At 42.0% G+C, this 18,398-nt stretch overlaps 1 non-coding gene across 1 annotated transcript; it reads right to left on the minus strand.

The window, feature by feature from the left end:
- Positions 1 to 7,301: 7,301 nt before the first annotated feature.
- LOC119936423 lies at positions 7,302 to 7,440 on the minus strand. Its single transcript, XR_005453752.1, has one exon. It is a non-coding gene; the product is annotated as a small nucleolar RNA SNORA7 (small nucleolar RNA).
- Positions 7,441 to 18,398: the final 10,958 nt, after the last annotated feature.

Here is an 18,398-nt window from a genome sequence, read left to right on the forward strand (position 1 = left end):
CTCTGCACACAGTAAGCACTCAGTAAATGTGACTGATTGAGAAACCAGGTCATGACTTGATCCCCTTGTTATGTAGATTCTTCCCTGGAACTTAGGAAAAAAAAACTTAGCTCCTCCCCTCCCTTTTCACATAAAAAAATGGCTCATGGGAGGGAGGATGAATCTGTGACTTCCCCCATTTTCTCCCCCCCTCATCCCCCAGGCACAACCTAAAGGAGGTCAAGTAGGACCAGAAATGTGGAATTGAGAACAACACTGCAGCAGGGAAACTTCTTCCCCGCCACATTCCCCATCCCCACCCTATAACTATGCAAGATAGGAAAATCCATTCCCCTCCTTTTGGGCAAGTGGGGGTGACAGGGGAGAATCAGGCTTACCCTTTGACTTTTATCCGGGAGATTTGACTTCACAGATGTTTAAAAACTAGCCGAGGGTTTTGAGAGGTCAGTATCCAAGTTGAAGCCCATTTCTTCTCTACACACAAAGTTGTGCAGTTGTGCTGGCAGACAATTTACTAGTAGAAATACCTAATGTGCACCCGCCTATCCTTGCTCTTTCAGTTCCCCTCTCCCTGATAGTGCTAATGTTCCTGCACCAATCTGTGCCCCTGTGCCCTCTGTATCCAGATTCTCCCCTCAGGTGACTGTGCTGTTGTGGTTGTTCTGATGGTTCTAAGCTCTAAAACGTCAGCGCTCCTTCCTCTACTTCCCTTTTTGTATTTTCACTGTGCATTGTGGTAAAAAATTGTTGGGGAATTAGGGAACACTCTCCTGACAACACACATCTGTCTGATAGAAGGTGATGTCGGGAGAAACAGGCGGGATTTGCGTGTGACGAATTCCTAGTTTTCTTAATTGTGTGTTGCATCAAGAAGGTGACTTCTGTGTTATAGATCTGACTGCATTATAAAAGGTACTCTTTAAACATTTAAATATGTCTTTAATATTTGAGTCACATTGAAAAACAGCACTTTCCATCGAAGACAGTCTAGAACTAGGGTGGCCTCAGACTGCATTCACAGACATTGGATGTGTTTCTACCAACCAAGAAGTGATAGATGTACATTATGTAAGTTATGCAACACTGAAGTGGTGTTATGTCAATCAATAATCAATCAGCCAATCTGTAAATAAATACCCACTAGAGGCCAAATATAGAGTTCATGATTTTGAATTGGCAGTCGGGGGGGGGCGGAGGGGGGATATTAAACTATTAAGTAGGGTTGCAGTTTTCTTTTTCCCAAATCAGTGATTGTCAATCAGTTGTATTTACTAAGCACTTACTGTGTGCAGAGCACTGTACTAATTGCTTGGGGGAGAGTACAGTATAACAGAGTTGATAGACGTGTTCCCTGCCCACAACAATCTTACAGCCTAGAAGGGGAGACAGATATTAATATAAATTATGGATTTTGCATAAGTGCTGGTGGGCTGGAAGGGGGATTCTCTTGCACTCTCCTGTCAGTTGCTGCTCCTTCCAACTGTACTTGTATTTTAAGGGAAGCAGCATGGCCAAGTGAATAGAACCCAGACTTGGGAGTCAGAAAGACCTGGGCTCTAATCCCTGCTCTGCCACTTGTCTGCTGTGTGACCTTGGGGAGGTCACTTAACTTCTCTGTGCCTCAATAACCTCATCTGTAAAATGGGGATTAAGATTGTAAGCCCCTTGAGGAACATAGACTGTGCCCATCATGATTATCTTGTATCCACCCTAGAACTTAGTACAGTGCCTAGCACATAGTCAATCCTTAACTAATATGGTTAAAAAACAAAATCAGCTCTTCTCTACCCTCTCTCTTGAGAGATCCTCCTAAAGTTCCTCATGTCATTGTTCCCTTCCAGTGGGTTGTTTATTGACTGCTTTAGATGGGCATGTGGGTGTGTTGGCTTGAGGAGAGCAGGAACCATATATATCCAGTAAAGCGGTTCTTTTTGCAGCGGATGAAGATAAATCGTAGGTCTGTCTTGCCTCAATCCTTCCACTGATGGATAGAGGCCTCCAGCTGGCACTGGAAATCTCATAGGCATTTATTTTCAGAGGGTGTTAGTAGTACTATGTGATTGGTATAATCCTTGGGATATTTTGAGGTTTTGTGGGGTTTTTTTATAAACGAGTCTGCCATCCATAAGTATCAATTTGATCAAACAAACCAGCATTATGTTTGAAATGGTTTGTGTATCAGCGGAATCTCAGGTAAAATGTAAGAGAATCTAAAATGACTTGACAAAACAATTTAAAAAAACTCCTGAGAGAAATATGTGTTTTGGCTCTAATCTGCAGATATTAGGGGAGAAATCCACGGCTACAATTTGCTGCATATCTTTGAAAGTTTCAAACGGCACATTCCTCAAACAGAAAACTACAAAGAAACTGACATATCTTCTTTCAATTATCAAATGCAAATACAAAAGTGAAAGAAAGCATAGCCCAGGTGGCTAAACGTGGCGAGGGGTAAAGTAAGTTTTAAAGTAAGATGAATGTTGAATGGACAGAGACCCTGGCCTCTGAGGGGACTGTAAGAACCTGCCCAACACTCACTGGAAAAGTCTATCCAAGAAAAAACCAGAAGCCATTTGGCAACAAAAGGCAGAAACCACGTGTTCCTAAAGGACACGAGCATTAAACAAGGTATTAAGAGCCCCATTTTTAACTGATTGAAAGGGGGAGTTGCTGCCAATATTTTTTTTTTAGTTGCAAGTCAGCAAGAAAGCCATAATCCACAAGGTTGAAGTGGCCCAAAGAAGGCTTACTGACCTGGATTCTGTGTGAGGGACATGCCTATTGATTGATAAAGGTGCTTACCTGATTAATGGCATCTACAATGAGCAACAGTAGCCAGTGACCACACTTAGAGAAAATGGGCCCCTGGAAGCTTTCAGTGCCTATACGTCATACGTAATATAAAAAGATATCATCCCAAACATTTTGCTTAAATCCAACTGAACCTAGGGTGTTCAAGTGGGTGGAACCCTAACACTCCTTGTCCCTCAATCAATGGTATTTACTGAGCACTTACTGTGTGCAGAGCACTGAACTAAGCACTTAGAGAGTACAGTACAATTGAGTTGGTAGTCATGTCCCCAGCCTACAGCAAACTTACGGTCTAGAAGCCCTTTGCTCCAGAGTCATTGCATTCTCCTTCCAGATGTGAGAAGCAGTGTGGCCTAGTGGAAAGATAATGGACCTGGGAGTCTAAGGACCTGGGTTCTAATCCCAACTCTGCCACTTGTCTGCTGTGTGACCCTGGGCAAGTCACTCAACTTCTCTGAGCTTCAGTTCCTCATCTGTAAAATGGGGATCAAGATTGTGAGCCCTATGTGGGACATGGGTTCTGTCCAACTTGGTTATCTTGAATCCACCCCAGCACTTAGTAGTGTTCCTGGTACATGGTAGGCATTAAGTATTATAAAAACAAAGTCCCTCTGAACACTGGTGTGACTTCCAAGCCACCAAATTTGCTGGCTGGTGCCAAGGTGGAAGGAAGGTGACGGTTTTAAATAAAAACACCAAACACAAAGGTGTCCCCTGTCATATCTATAGAACTGCACAGAGGACACAGTAACTGTATAAAACCAGGCAAATGGCCATCCTAGTTAGGCCATGCTGGTAGGAATTGCAGTTTGTATCCCCATACTCTCCCAAGCGCTTAGTACAGTGCTTTGCACACAGTAAGCACTCAATAAATACGATTGAATGAATCCTCATTCCATTGTCATCCTGCCTGGACTCTAGGATCTTCAGGGGCAGTTGTGAGTGGATAGGGCTGTCCACCACAAAAGCATCCTGATATTAGGTTTCTTGGGGCAGAATTGGACGTGGTTGTTAAGGGTCTCGGGGAAGAGCTTACCTTGGACATTCAAAAGGAATAGGGGAGGTATGGAGTTTTTCCAAGGTCTAGTAGGAAAACTCTGTAAATCCTTTCAGAGTTATGGGACTCAACACACTAACAAATAATATTTTAATCAGCTACAACTGAAGAGAATGTAAAAGGAAACTCACCAACTGAGATTTAAATCTGTCCACTCAGTGAATGATTACAAGTTTCTCCACTTATGATCTGGTTAAAGCCCTTAATAATTACTAAAAATAATCTGTAGCATTTGTCAAGCACTTACTATGTGCCAGGCACTGTACTAGATACTAGGATAGATGCAAGATAATTACGTGAGACATAGTCTCAGTCCCACATGGTTTTGTTTGGGAAAAGGGTGGATTCACAAATCCCCAAAGTGAATTCTTCTGTCCCTGATCTATTTTACTCCAGTTACTGGTTAAACAGGGAAAAGGAAAATTCCACCACATGGAAATCTTCATCCGGCAGCATCCAAGGCTGCAGGAGCTTGTCAGAGAGCAACAAGCGGGCAGAGCAGAGGGGCAGCTAGCAGAGAAGAAAGTGGATAATCCTTGATCAAAACTTAGCTCTGCCCCATGGGTGGGTTCAGTTATCCAGCTTCCCACCCCTGCCAAAGAAGGCATTCTCCTGCCGGGAGTTCACAGTGGCCCCTGGGAAATGTAGACAAACCAGCCCCTTTGGTTGCTGGGTTCTGTCATTTTTCCCTTTACCTTCCTTGCAATTCTCTCACCAGAGAAGCAGCATGGCTCAGTGGAAAGAACCCGGGCTTGGGAGCCAGAGGTCATTCATTCATTCATTCAATCATATTTATTGAGCGCTTATTGTGTGCAGAGCACTGTACTAAGCGCTTGGGAAGTACAAGTTGGCAACATATAGAGACGGTCCCTACCAAACAGCAGGCTCACAGTCTTGAAGGGGGAGACAGACAACAAAACAAAACATATAAACCAAATAAAATAAATAGAATAAATGTGTACAAGTAAAATAGAGTAATAAATATGTACATACATATATACAGGTGCTGTGGGGAGGGGAAGGAGGTAAGGCGGGGGGATGGGGATGAGGTCATGGGTTCTAATCCCGGCCTCACCACTTGTCAGCTGTGTGACTTTGGGTAAGTCACTTCACTTCTCTGTGCCTCAGTTCCCTCATCTGTAAAATGGGGATGAAGACTGTGAGCCCCACATGGGACAACCTGATCACCTTTTATTCCCACCACGCTTAGAACAGTGCTTCACACATAGTAAGCACTCTACAAATACCGTCATCATTATTATCATTACTAGAGAGTTTCCCACAGGTCTTACCCAGGAGATCAGCTGTGACTCAGCCATCCAATAGGGGATTGTATGTTGCGTGATGGAAACATTGCCCTCATCTGCTCAGCCTGAATCTCAGTCATCTGCTGTCTCCCTCATATGTATTTGGGTCAAAAATGGAAATTCCCCATGATAACTCCTTTCAAGCAATGTCCTTTGCCCCACACAAAGTTGGTCAGTGAATTAGCATCATCAACATGAAAACATTACTGAAGAGCCATGTGTGCATTGTTATAAAAAGCAATTTTAAAAATGTGGCCTTTCCTTATTGGGGCTTATAGTCCATTCTGTGGGTGCAGATACATATCTGCCTTGGAAGACAGGCTTTTAGTTACTCTCTCAGAATTGGGGAAATTTTATGGTTAAAAGAGAGCTTAGCCCCACCAAATTTATCATTCATGTGAAGTGAAACAGTACTTGAGTGAACTCTGCTGTGGGCCTTGAGGAAAAAGTGATTTCATATTCCCCAGGAGAGCAGTTTCCCTACGGAAGTGGGTTGTGCATCTAAGCTCATCGTAGGATTAGTTCCTTTGTAACTGTGAGCAGGATCATTGGAGTGGGATGGAGTTACAGGAACCCTCCAGCAGTCTGCACCGATAGTTCTTGGGAAGCAGTGTAGCCTAGTAGAAAGAGTGTGGTCCTGGGAGTCAGAAAGCCATGGGTTCTAATTCAGGCTGTGCCACTTGTCTGCTGTGTGACCATGGGCAAGCACTTCACTTCTCTGTGCCTGTTACCTCATCTGTAAAATGGGGATTGAGACTATGAGCCCCACATGTGTCCAACTTGATTTGCTTGTATCCACCCCAGCTTTTAATACAGTGCCTTGCACATAGTAAGTGCTTAACAAATGCCATTATTATTATTATATAGTAAATGCTAAAGAAATACCATCATGATTATTATTATTATTACTTCTCCCCATTTACACCTGCAGAATTAACTTGACTCTACTTGTGGCCCAACCCCAGCATGGCTTCTTCTAATTTTTTGAGACCAACCAAGACTTGAAATTTGTTCTCCAAAATCAGTGGCAAGATAGTAGTCTTTTAGCTCGAAGACGATGGTGCTGATGGCCAGTCTGTCCACATGGATGTGTGTCATTGGGAATCTCTTGCATACCTGCACAGTTTGTTCATGAAAATACTGTGGTCTACTCTCTCTTGCCCTTCCCCCTCTAGACTCTAAGCTCACTGTGGGCAGAGAATGTGACTACCAACTATTCTGTCGTGTGGCTTAGTGGATAGAGCACAGGTCTGGGAGTCAGAAGGGCCTGAGTTCTAATCCCGGTTTTGCCACTTGTCTTCTGAATGTCCTTGGACAAGTCACTTCACTTCTCTGCACTTCAGTTCCCTCATCTGTAAAATGGGGATGAAGACTAGGAGCCCTGTGTGGGACAGGGACTGTGTCCAACCTGATTATCTTGTATCTACCCCAGCGCTTAGAACAGTGCTTGACACATAGTAAGTGCTTAACAAATACCACTATTATTATTAAATCTGCTATATTGTACTCTCCCAAGCAGTTAGTTCAATGCTCCACACACAGTAAACGTTCAGTAAATACTGTTGATTGATTCGTGGTGAGAGATTAGACTCTTATTATCCTAAACAAGAAGATAATTGTGTTGAAATAAATTTGCGTGGTTTAGCCAAATTATATCTGTTCACATATAAAGTACATACTCCACAGAGATGCATAGCCAATGACTGTTCTGCCTAAAAGACCTATAAAGGACCAGAATCAGATAGAGAAAGCAGTGGTCTAAGCATTTGCTACTCACGAAGCAGGCTAAGGAAAATTGGAAAAGTACAGAAGTCACAATAACCTATAAACTACTCCGATTTACATACATTTATAAGTGAGTACTGTTTGTTCTTACAGTGTATTAGCAATCGCCTTGCCTGTTTTGTCTTGTGCTGTCAAGTCGTTTCCGACCTGTAGCGACTCCATGGACGCATGTCTCTCAGAATGCCCCACTTCCATGTGCAATCGTTCTGGTAGGGTATCCATAGAGTTTTCTTGGTAAAAATACAGAAGTGGTTTACCATTGCCTTTTTCCACGCAGTAAACTTGAGTCTCCTCCCTCGACTCTCTCCCTTGCTGCTACTGCCCAGCTCAGGTGAGTTTTAACTTGTAGCAGATTGCCTTCCACTCACTCGCCACTGCTTGAGCTAGGAATGGAATGGGTTTGCCTCTGCTTGACTCTCCCTTCCCATAGCCGAGACTGGTAGAGTCCTGGAAACTCTCCAGGTGCGATCCTGAGAGGGTAGCAATCACCTTCCTTGATATTTTATCTTGCTGCGAAATGCATTTAGTTGGCTAAAGAAATACCCACCTACAGTACAATTGTCATGCTAGGTTTTTGTCGGGTATGTAGTTTATGTATTTACTTTGAGTAATTTAAATGAGCATGAGGCCATATTTATTTTGGCTTTTCATTAAAAAATAACTTTTCCAATGGCATTTGATAAATGTTAAATAGTGTTTGCATTGGTATAGAACTGGATGAATACAGAAGAGGATTTATATTAAAGAGCACAATGGGTGCAACTATTTCGTAAGCATTTGGAGCAAAAATGCACATTTAAAATGCAGCTCTCATATTCCTAGCAAATCCATTTCATCCCCTGCCCTTCCTATCCAGAGGTGAATCCCAAACCAATTGTGTAAGCCTTAGTATTGAACAGAGAAATAAATGAACAAATGGAGCTTTTGGATCAGGGACTGATGAGCCAGGCTGCTGATGACTGTTCTTCTTGTGGCATTGGTTAAGTGCTTACTATGTGTCAAGCATGTTCTAAACACTGGGGTAAATACAAGTTAATCAGTTCGGACACAGTGTCTGTCCCACATGGGACTTCCAGTGTAAGTACAAGGGGGAATAAGATTAAGTGAACCCCCATTTTTCAGATGAGGAAACTGAGGCACAGACAAGTTAAATGACTAGCCCAAGATAAAACAGTGGGTAACTGGCAGAGCCGTAATTTGAACCCAGGTCCTCTGTCTCCCAGACCTCTGCTCTTTCCACTAAAAAGTGCTGCTCCTCCAAGGACAGTGAGTGACATTAGCTCAGCATTACCTAAATGCAGCTTCTTGGCCATGGCAGAGATTTAGTCCCAGAAAGATTTAGACAGGTAGAAACAGTCAGGTAGAGATAGGAAAGGACTGAAGCATGAAATGTTTTACATCATCACCATCATCGTATTCCAGACTGTAAGGTCCTCTAGACTGTAAGTTCCTTGTAAGTAGGAAATGTATCTTCCAACTCTATTGTGTTGTTCACTCCCAAGAGCTTAGTGTAGTGCTCTGCAGGTAGAAGTATTCAGTAAATACCATTGGTTGATCATCATCATTATTCTCTTAATCTTCTAGACTGTGAGCCCACTGTTGGGTAGGGACTGTCTCTACATGTTGCCAGCTTGTACTTCCGAAGTGCTTAGTACAGTGCTGTGCACACACTAAGCGCTCAATAAATACGATTGATTGATTAATCAAAAAAATGCATGGGTATGAAAATGTTGTGGTCTTTATATGCAGCCTTGGCAAGATTTTCTTTCTGAACGCCTGAGTGAAAGAGGCCAAGGCTGGTACACACAAAAGTGGACACTGAGATGCATACAAAATATCATGTGTTACTCTGGTAGGCAACAAAACACCATGCCACATGGGCCATTTTGTAACAGTCTGCCTGAATCTGCCTCAAACTAGAGCATTTCTCTGGGCTACCCAGTCCCCCAGTTACTCTGGAGCCAAAGTGTCCTCTTCCCAGTTTTCCGTGAACTCGACCACCTCTTTGGAGCTGGGGGACTGAGCAGCAGGAGCCACCTGGGAGGGAGCTTAGGTGCCAAATATATCCATGTAAATCCCAAACCTAAAGGCATCCAATGTCAAATCCAAACCAGACAGGCCACTGACTAGCCAAAAACAGTTTCTCTGTGGTAAACCAGATGACCAGTCACCATAGTTAGTGTATGTGATGAGTGTGTGTTTATAAAACATTGACCTCAAACAATGCCCCAGAACTGAAATGTGGGATTCAACAATTCCAGTGCTTGACACATGGTAAGCGCTTAAGAAATACCATAATGATGAAGATGATGATAACAATTCAAAACCAAGGAGTGAGATAGTGGCAAAGCTTTAAACAAAATCCAGGTCGTAAACCTTATCAGCTAGTCTGTACCAGTATGATGAAGATTTGTCTTAAAATGAGCGACGAAATAGAAACTGAAATAATTAGGTTTTCCTCTCCTAATTTAGAAGTTCCTACCAGTTTTCCAGTGAGATTATTAAAATAGTAATGGAAACGAATGATCATGTGCTGTTTTTCCTCTGGTGTTCGAGGTTTTCAATTAATATTCCAAAAAGTACAAACTATTCCAGAAGAACCCTGTTTAAGACGGTTCTCAGCATGTGGCTTCTCACATTCTGTTTAGCGCTTTCTAAGCAACCAGTGCTCCATAAATGCTCAATTATTACTATTTTAACACTTCCCAGGAACCCACCGCCATGGAGGCAGTAGGATCAACACAGACTCTACCCAGTGGAATTTTAATGTCTATTCCAGCAGTTCTGAAATTTCTTTTTTCAAGAAGTTACTGCTCATTGCCTTCTGGTGACCAGCTCACAAAGGAAACTGTAGCCTTGGATGCTTTTCCTTTCCTTGGGTTTGGGGAGAGTCTTTCAGGATTATGCCACTTGTGTTAATTTCTTTCGTTTTCCTCAGTAATACAGCATCCAACAGTGATGTGGTCCCCATTTGGTACCATTGTTTGCTTTAGTGCCAAAGTCTTGGAGTGGGGTGAAGAGGCAGGAAGGAAAAGAACTGAACTTTGGTATTTTGAAGTCCATGTAAATCCAGCTGTGCAGGGTTGCTTGAGGTAAAAGTGTAAACAAGCACAAATTGCCACTGCTTTGCAGTTTATGTCTGTTTTGCCCCCACACAACCCCTCAGATATGAGCTTTCCCTTCAAAATATGGGAAAAGGAGCAAGGAATGGGTTGATGGTGGTGATTTACTCTTCTGTTTGCTTTTACCAATGAAAATACCATTGGTGCCCACTACACAGTATAAATACAGGTAGTTAAGAATATATTTCTCTTGGTGCTGTGAAAAAAAATGCAGTTGGTGTTTATGTGAACAATTTTTCATTTCATTTGGGTTTTTGTCTGGGGTATATTTTCAGCTTGCTGCATGAGGGATAGCACCCAATCTCAGTAATTTCCCCCACACTGCTGGGCAGAAGTATGCCCCTTCTTAGATTTACACTGAGATGTTTAATGAAAGTGGCTTTTATTTTTCTTCCAGTTATGGGAATTGCTGAGTACATGAGGGGAATGAAGGTGGCTTGCTATGGTAGAGTTAATGGAGACACTGTACAGTTATCATTAGCAACTGCAGCTAAGCCAACATCAGGCAGTGTTTTGACAGTTTACTGTTATATGTAGTAATGCAGTAAATGGAAATTTATACTTTTGTGGCTGAAATTCAGGTTGTTATGTGTGCAGGGGATAAAATAGATGACTAACACATTTTCCCTGCAGCGGCACCAAAAATTAGTAGCTACCAATCAACCCATTGCAAAAAAGAAATGCGGTCAAGGCAAATGGGATTGAAACTGTGAGGCAAAGAGAAATGAGATTCTGGGTGAGGAAAAGACTCCTGTGATTCCCTTGGGGAGGGTGGGTAAAAGCTTTCTGGGCATCAGTGCATCTATCTCTCTGCTTCTGTATGCCCACTGTCTTCAGAAAAGCTGGGCATCAAGTTCTCTGCCTCGCTATGCCCTACCCCTCCCAAAGGCCAGCAGGTTGCAGAGAGTTAGGAGAGGAGGGAGCAGCAAGGGGCCTGTCCCTGTCTGCCACCTCTAGTTGGACTTAGTTCTTCTAACTGGCCCATAAAATCTGCACTTTGGGTCCAGCTTTCAGAGGGGAGGGGATTCTGGGAACTGGGGAGGTTGTCTGTGATGTCCCTGGAGGAGTGGAGTTGTGAGGTGGCAGAGCTAGACCTCAGAGCTCCGTCACAGTCAAGGGAACCTAGGGAATATCTTATCTCATTATGTAAATTATCATCACCTAGAGGGAACCCATTCTAGCTCACTCACTGCATCCTGGGCCTCTCTGGAAAAATGCAAGTTAGCCTGTAGACCCCTGAGCTGAGGTGGTGTTCATTACCCCACTAGATTGTCAGCTCCCTGAGGGCAGGGATCATGTCTATTTATCTGTTGTTCTCTCACAAGTACTTATTGATTGACTAGGTTGAGCTAACACTGCTCCCACCTCCCTGTGTCCTTGCTGCCTTTCTCCTCTTCTCCCAGGAAAAGTTAGGGCAATAAGGACCTCACAGGGGCAGAGGAGAAGTGGAGTCAGCTCCCTCATCCTCCCCCTTCCAACCTTCCCTCCTTCAGCCTGCCCCAACTCTAGATGAGTTGAGGGAAATTCCAATAATACTACCACCTTAGGTGTGAGTAGCCTTTTTATATCTACAAGGAACTTTCATATCAGCGATCTCACTTTTTCAGCACAACAGCATGAGGAGGGAGGGGTTTTTACCCGCATTTTACAGAAAAGGAAACTGAGGGCAGAGAGATTGTGACTTGCCCAAACCTTAAATTTCTAACCACACCGCCCCTCTTCTTCTTCCCGCACACCCTGACCCTGTCACCTCTTCCCTTGACTCCTCAGACTTTATTGATTCTAGCCTGCAGTATTTTTGTGTGAAAACAATTTGCAGAAGACTGAGAACTCAATATTCTGTTCCTGACCCACATTCCCACCCCCTGCCTCTCTAAAATGAGGATAACAATACTTTCATAGAAGACATATTTCAAGGCCAAATTTATTGAGATGCCTGGAATAACAGTTGCTCTGTAATGGCATATTTATTATTCTTCAAACTCTCCAGCTATTTTACTATTCACTAGTGTTCTGAATCATTTATTACATAATTTCTCTGTTTCTTTAATTACATTGGGAGCTTTAAAGAGCTTTAATTTTGATGTCTTTGGATGAAAGGCACTAGAAGAACCCAAGGTTTTATTGCATAATAATAATACAGTAATGATAATGTAGGTGAAACTTCAACAAGAATGGGCCCTATAAATTATTTTAGTAAAAGGGAAAAAAAGCACTTCTGTAATATTTGGCAATTTAATTATCTTTGGATAGACAAAGCCCTCATTGTCACCTATGTCATTTTTTTTTTACTTTTATAAACTTTGCATTATAATGAGTTATCTGTAAACAAGGCCATCATTACCACTACCAATAAGGGACAGATAGCCCTATCTGGCGAAGTCCTGGGAACAGACGTTTATATAATTTTATTGAGACTTGTGGCTCTCGAAACCCAAACTTTATACATAACTATTTTCTGAACAACAAAAACATATCGATACTAGCCTGGAATAAAAATAAGAGGTAATTACTCATACCAATGCTCCTGACCGTTTTAGGAATATTCAGAAGTCATCCATTTCTTGCACAATAAATGTAAGTTGGGAAGGATGGCAGTTTATTGATTTAAGGATACTAATTGCTTAAAATGGGAAAAAAGAGTTTAGCAAATATAAGATTCTACAAATGTGGGGGTAAGAGGAAAAATCTGGAAAGATGGGGGATTTTACACAGAGGCAGCGGGAATAGAAAGCAGACATCCAAATGGAAGACACCCATAGGCGTTAGCAACGTCCTGTCCATCCTGGCTCCCCAACTGCTAATTTGGAGATCAAGTGGGGTGGAGGGTGGCCATAGAAAAAACTCCTTACCACAGACCTCTAGCATTTTAGAAAGTAGCTATCTTGAAACTTCAGGAAATGAAGTCTTAATTGACAAGGTAAACAGATTGATGAGGGTGTGAAGATATTTTAGCCTTTTTATGGCAAGTATTTATTACTCTATTTTACTTGTACATATTTGCTATTCTATTTATTTTATTTTGTTAATATGTTTTGTTTTGTTGACTGTCTCCCTCTTCTAGACTGTGAGCCCACCATTGGGTAGGGACCGTCTCTATATGTTGCCAACTTGTACTTCCCAAGCGCTTAGTAATAATAATAATAATAATGGCATTTATTAAGCACTTACTATGTGCAAAGCACTGTTCTAAGCGCTGGGGAAGTTACAAAGGTGATCAGGTTGTCCCATGTGGGGCTCACAGTCTTCATCCCCATTTTACAGATGAGGGAACTCTGCACACAGTAAGCGCTCAATAAATATGATTGGATGAATGAATGATAAATTAATTTCTATTTGGACCAGAGCAGTGGCCCAGCTTTGTTCAGAATCTGACCCAGACTGATGTCAGGACATTCTCTGCCAATGGTCTTAGGCTTTGGAACTTGTCAGAGGAGATAACTGTGTCCATAATAATTATGATATTTATTAAGCATTGGGTTGAACACAAGATAATTAGATTGGGCGCAGCCTCTGTTTATAATCTAAAGGGAGAGCAGGTATTTTATCCCCTTGTTATAAATGAGGAGGCTGATCTATTGAGCGCGTACTGTGTGCAGAGCACTAAGCTAATAATAATAATAATAATATTTGTTAAGTGCTTACTATGTGCCAGGCACTTTACTAAGTGCTGGGGTAGATATAGGCAAAATTGGGTTGGACACAGTCCCTGTCCTGCGTGGGGCTCACAGTTTCAATCTCTGTTTTTACAGATGAGGCAGTTGAGGCACAGAGAAGTGAAGTGACTTGCGCAAGGTCACACAGCAGACAAATAGTGGAGCCGGGATTAGAGCCCATGACCTTCTGAGTCCCAGGTCTATGTTCTATCCACTGTGTCATGCTGTTTCCCCAAGCGCTTGGGAGAGTACAAGAGTTGGTAGACAGATTCCCTGCCCACAACGAGTGTACAATCTATAGGGGGGAGACAGACATTACTATAAATAAATAATTTATAATATAAAATGTGAAGATGTGTAAGTATCTAAAATAAGTATGTATGTATATGTACATAAGTGCTGTGGGGCTGAGGGTGAGATGAATACCAAATGCCTAAAGGTCACAGATTCAAGTGCACAGATGATGCAGAAGGGAGAGGGAGCCGGGGAAAAGAGAGCTTACTTGGGGAAGTTGATCAGTTTTGGAGGAGATGTGACCTTAACTTTGGCACCGAAAGGGTGAGCGACTTTTAGAGCTGGGAGTAAAATCCTGGTCTTCCAACTCTGTCCCATGCTCTTTCCTGTAGGGCAGACTGTCTTAAGGAAAGTATGTTAGGTGCTTTTCTATACCTCTTCCTTTCCCCAGTGTTCACTCATAGAATCTGCCCTCTATAAACCTGTGGATTAGCTAACATTCTCCCCCAAATGGAAACAGGAAAGATAACTGGAGACAGAAATGCAATCCTTTTTTTAACATGTGGCCCTTAGTGGTTCCTCCTGGCAACTTGGGTAGTATAACCCCTTCGGTACATGAGGGGTTATGAGAGGTGAGAGGTGTCTGTGTTTGATCACTATCTGGTCCCTTTAATAGAAAGAGTTGCTTTAAGCTCTGTGAAGTGTTTAGTTCTCCACCTTAGGTCTTAAAGGCTGTTTTCCTTCTGCACCGATAGAGCCTCTACTGATAGAAAACCACAGTCAAAAACCACTTTAGTGGCAATCTCAACAACAGCCAAAAGGGTAGAGAAGCACTGGAGAAGATTGGTTGAGATCCCTTCCAGGCTTGTGTTTCTGAGATTTTTTTTTTTTCCTTTCTGGGTTTTATCTTTATCCCCACCACTTGTCTGAGGGTTTAAATGTCCATGCCATTGTGCAAAGTGACCTAAAGATCGTGAGACAGAATACTAATGAGAAGTGGGCCAGAGGTAACTGGCTAGGGATGAGGGCTAGGAAACAAGAATTAAATATTTTCATAGTTCAAGTACCAGTAGAATTACTGCTCAGACCAACTTGTGATTGCCACAGAAATAAAAGACTTTGGTTCCTGTATGATTATTTTGTGGCTGAAATATTTTAATCAGTTGCAGAATGTTGAGATGATAAAGGTAATTAGCAGTGAGGATTAAGTCGTGTATAACATTACAACCTATGAAAGGAGAGAAAATATTCCCCCAATTTTCAAATAAAGGACAACCCCAACCTAATTAGTGAAGGGAATTTTTCAACCTTAAAATGGATGATGCTTTATCTCCTTGGCTAAAGAGCTTTCTGTTTAGGGGAATTTTCAGACCTTAAATTGTGTACCGCAAACTACAGACCAAATAACTGTATTAGTCCATTAGGGACACTTTGAGAATTAATAACAAATGGCGGTGTTTGAGGCCAACCTTTCCAAGATCTGTGCCTAGTTCAAAATGCAGAACATTTGCTGTTCCCACAGTCAGCCATGAAAGCTGACTCTCCTGAAGAATCTCAGCTTGAGCTAAACCTGCAAAATATTTTCCCAGAAATTCAAGGAAGCTTCACTAGAATAAGCATTTTAAAATTAGAATTGGGGGATTAAGGTTATTATACAGGTAATTTGTCTTTACCCTCCTCATCCTCAGGAACTAAGAGTTAACTCACAAGTGGATAAGCCCTAGAATCTGCTGAGGATCGAAGAAAAATTGTGTTGTTTTTTTTCTCCTGAATATTCCAGTTGGCTGTCTACAGTGATTGAATTAACCAGGTATTGTTCAGCCCCTACTTTGTTTCACCTTCAGAAATTTAGACCTAGGGTTTGTTTTACACCTTTAAAACCATGAAGAAGGAAGGAGAGGGGAAAGCATTGTTTCACTTGATCTATTCATTTGCAGATAATTACAGCCCAGAGTAGAGTGATGTTTGGCCTGAGATACAGCAGACCTATGCAGATGGATAGAGACATTTCCATGCATGGAAGCAACTGAGCTTTTCCATCAGCTTTTTCTTGGCCTGATTGGAATGGCATTGATTGATATCTGCCTTGGCAGGATTCACTTCCACAATTTTCTATAGCTGAGTGAAAGGGGCTCTAAAAGTTTCTCTCGCCATTGTAACAAAGCTGTCACCAACCTCTGCAATCCTGGCAACAGCTGGGCTGTGAGTGAAAACTTAATTGGGGAACCTGTAGAAATAACAGAAATCAAAACTTTTGTTAGTAATGGATTCCTATGATTCATATTTCACTTCCTTTACTAATAAAATTCCTATTGATGGTTTTTATGTCTAGGGGATTTTTAAAAATTCTATTTTAAACATTCTGAGATTCATTCTTGTATTTCAATTTACATGAACCCTTTTTCTACTTCACAATCCTTCCAGATGGAAGCTAGAAAAGTTGCTTTTCCATTGCTAATCCATGAGGATTTACTTTACTTTAACCAGAGATCTTAGTTACCAGATCTCTGAGGATGGGGGAAATTTTCCTTTATTATTTATGATTAGAGAAAGAGCTCAAAGCACTCTCACATCTATTTCATTTGTCCTGAGAAGTAGGGAGAGGAAGAGATTATCATTTCCATTTCACCAAGGGGAAAACTGAGGCACAGAGAGGGGAAGCAACTGGCCCAAAATCTCAGCTCTGGTAAAGCCAGAACTGGAGTCAGGTTTCTTGACTCCTGAGCCCAGTGTTCTTACAGCTAATTCACATTAAAAATGAATCACACCCTTTACAGCAAAAGAAACTGTCTGTATTGGGTACAAATGGAGCCAGGGTGTGAATACTGGGTAAACAGACCCAAGCTTCCTGGTGATCATGACTCCCAGTAGTTCCTTCCATGGATTATAGTTGTACAATTCCCATCATTCCAATCTGGTCATGCAGTGATCCTATGTTACAAATATATGTCTTTTGATAAGCATATTAATGTCCATCCCTATTACCCACAGTTGCATTGTTGCAACTCAGTAATTCTTGTCCATAAGAGTTAGTTGTTTTCCTAACATAATAGATCCCTGAGGGACCCTGAGAATGTATACTGCATGACTGATTCTGTAGTAGATTTGATAGGCAGAGGAATTTTGTGTTGCCTAAAGATAAGGGATCTATTCCTCCAGTTACGTTTTTCACAGTTATTTTTCTCCAATAATTCACTGCTATGAATTTCTGGTCTCTCTGGTGTGGGCTAACCCCTTAAATTTCCACTCCTTGTGCCCTTGAGAGAGTTACAATGATGATGGGAGGGGAAATGGGGTTTTAGGATTTGGGAAGAGCTGTGAACTGGTGGATTTGGGGGTTCATAGGCTAGGATTTCACTGTACCTTTGTTTCTCTTTATATTGGGTAGAGTCACTCTGTTACAGTTTATGGAGCTTATGGATAACTACAGCATTCTAAATGGTCCCTTAGGAGTCTGAAACTGTGAACGTCCTCCCTGTGGTCCTTATTAATCTCAGGATGATTTAGTCAGTGAGGAAAATGGAACCCAAGTGCTTTGAGTTTCTCTCATGGAAGGTTCCAATTATATTCCAGTTGGCGTTTCCCTTTCATCACAGCTTCTGGCTAATCCCTTTAGCCCTATAGCATTGATAGCTGTGTGTGTATGTTACCTGTCAAAACATGGAATAACAAGAGTGGTATCATTAACCCATGTCGTCTTTTGAATGTCCCTTTGAACTTGTAGTGGTTTATTAAACATTTCCGGGACACAAGTCTTCTAGACCACTAGAGTAAGTCCCCCATTTTTAAGGCTCGATCCTCAACTGTAAATCACTGTGGTCAGGGAACATGTCTACCAACTCTGTTCTATTGTATTCTCCCAAGCACTTATTACAGTGCTCTGCACACAGAAAGCTCTCAAATACGATTGATGGATTGATTGTATCCCAGTTCTGCCACTTGTCTGCTGTGTGGCCTTGAGCCAGTCACTTCACTTCTCTGTGTCCACTTACCTCATATGTAAAATGGGGATTGAAACCGGAAGCCCTATGTGGGACACGGACTGTGTCCAACCCGATTTGCTTGTATCCACCCTAGTGCTTACTGCTTAGCACACAGTAATCACTTAACAAATACCACAGTTATTATTAATTATTATTATGTGTGAGGTTGATCATAATCCTCCTGATGGTTCTGCAAAATGGAGTGACCTGGCTGAGAGCTGCCTAAAAATGTAACTTTTATTAACTGGATTCCATTTTTAAGTTGTTTTAGAACGACAAGCCAAGTGCTGTTTACAAACGGCAGATATTTCACCAAAGGGCACTCTGGAGTGCCAGGGTAAAGCGGGAAAGGGAGGGAATTTAGGGAGTGCCAGGGAACTATCCAGTAAGGGTGAGGATGAGGATTATTTTCACAAGACCTGAGAAGAGATAAAGACTGGTAT

Source organism: Tachyglossus aculeatus, chromosome 13 (genome assembly GCF_015852505.1).
Source record: "Tachyglossus aculeatus isolate mTacAcu1 chromosome 13, mTacAcu1.pri, whole genome shotgun sequence".
In the NCBI taxonomy this organism is placed as follows: Eukaryota; Metazoa; Chordata; class Mammalia; order Monotremata; family Tachyglossidae; genus Tachyglossus; species Tachyglossus aculeatus.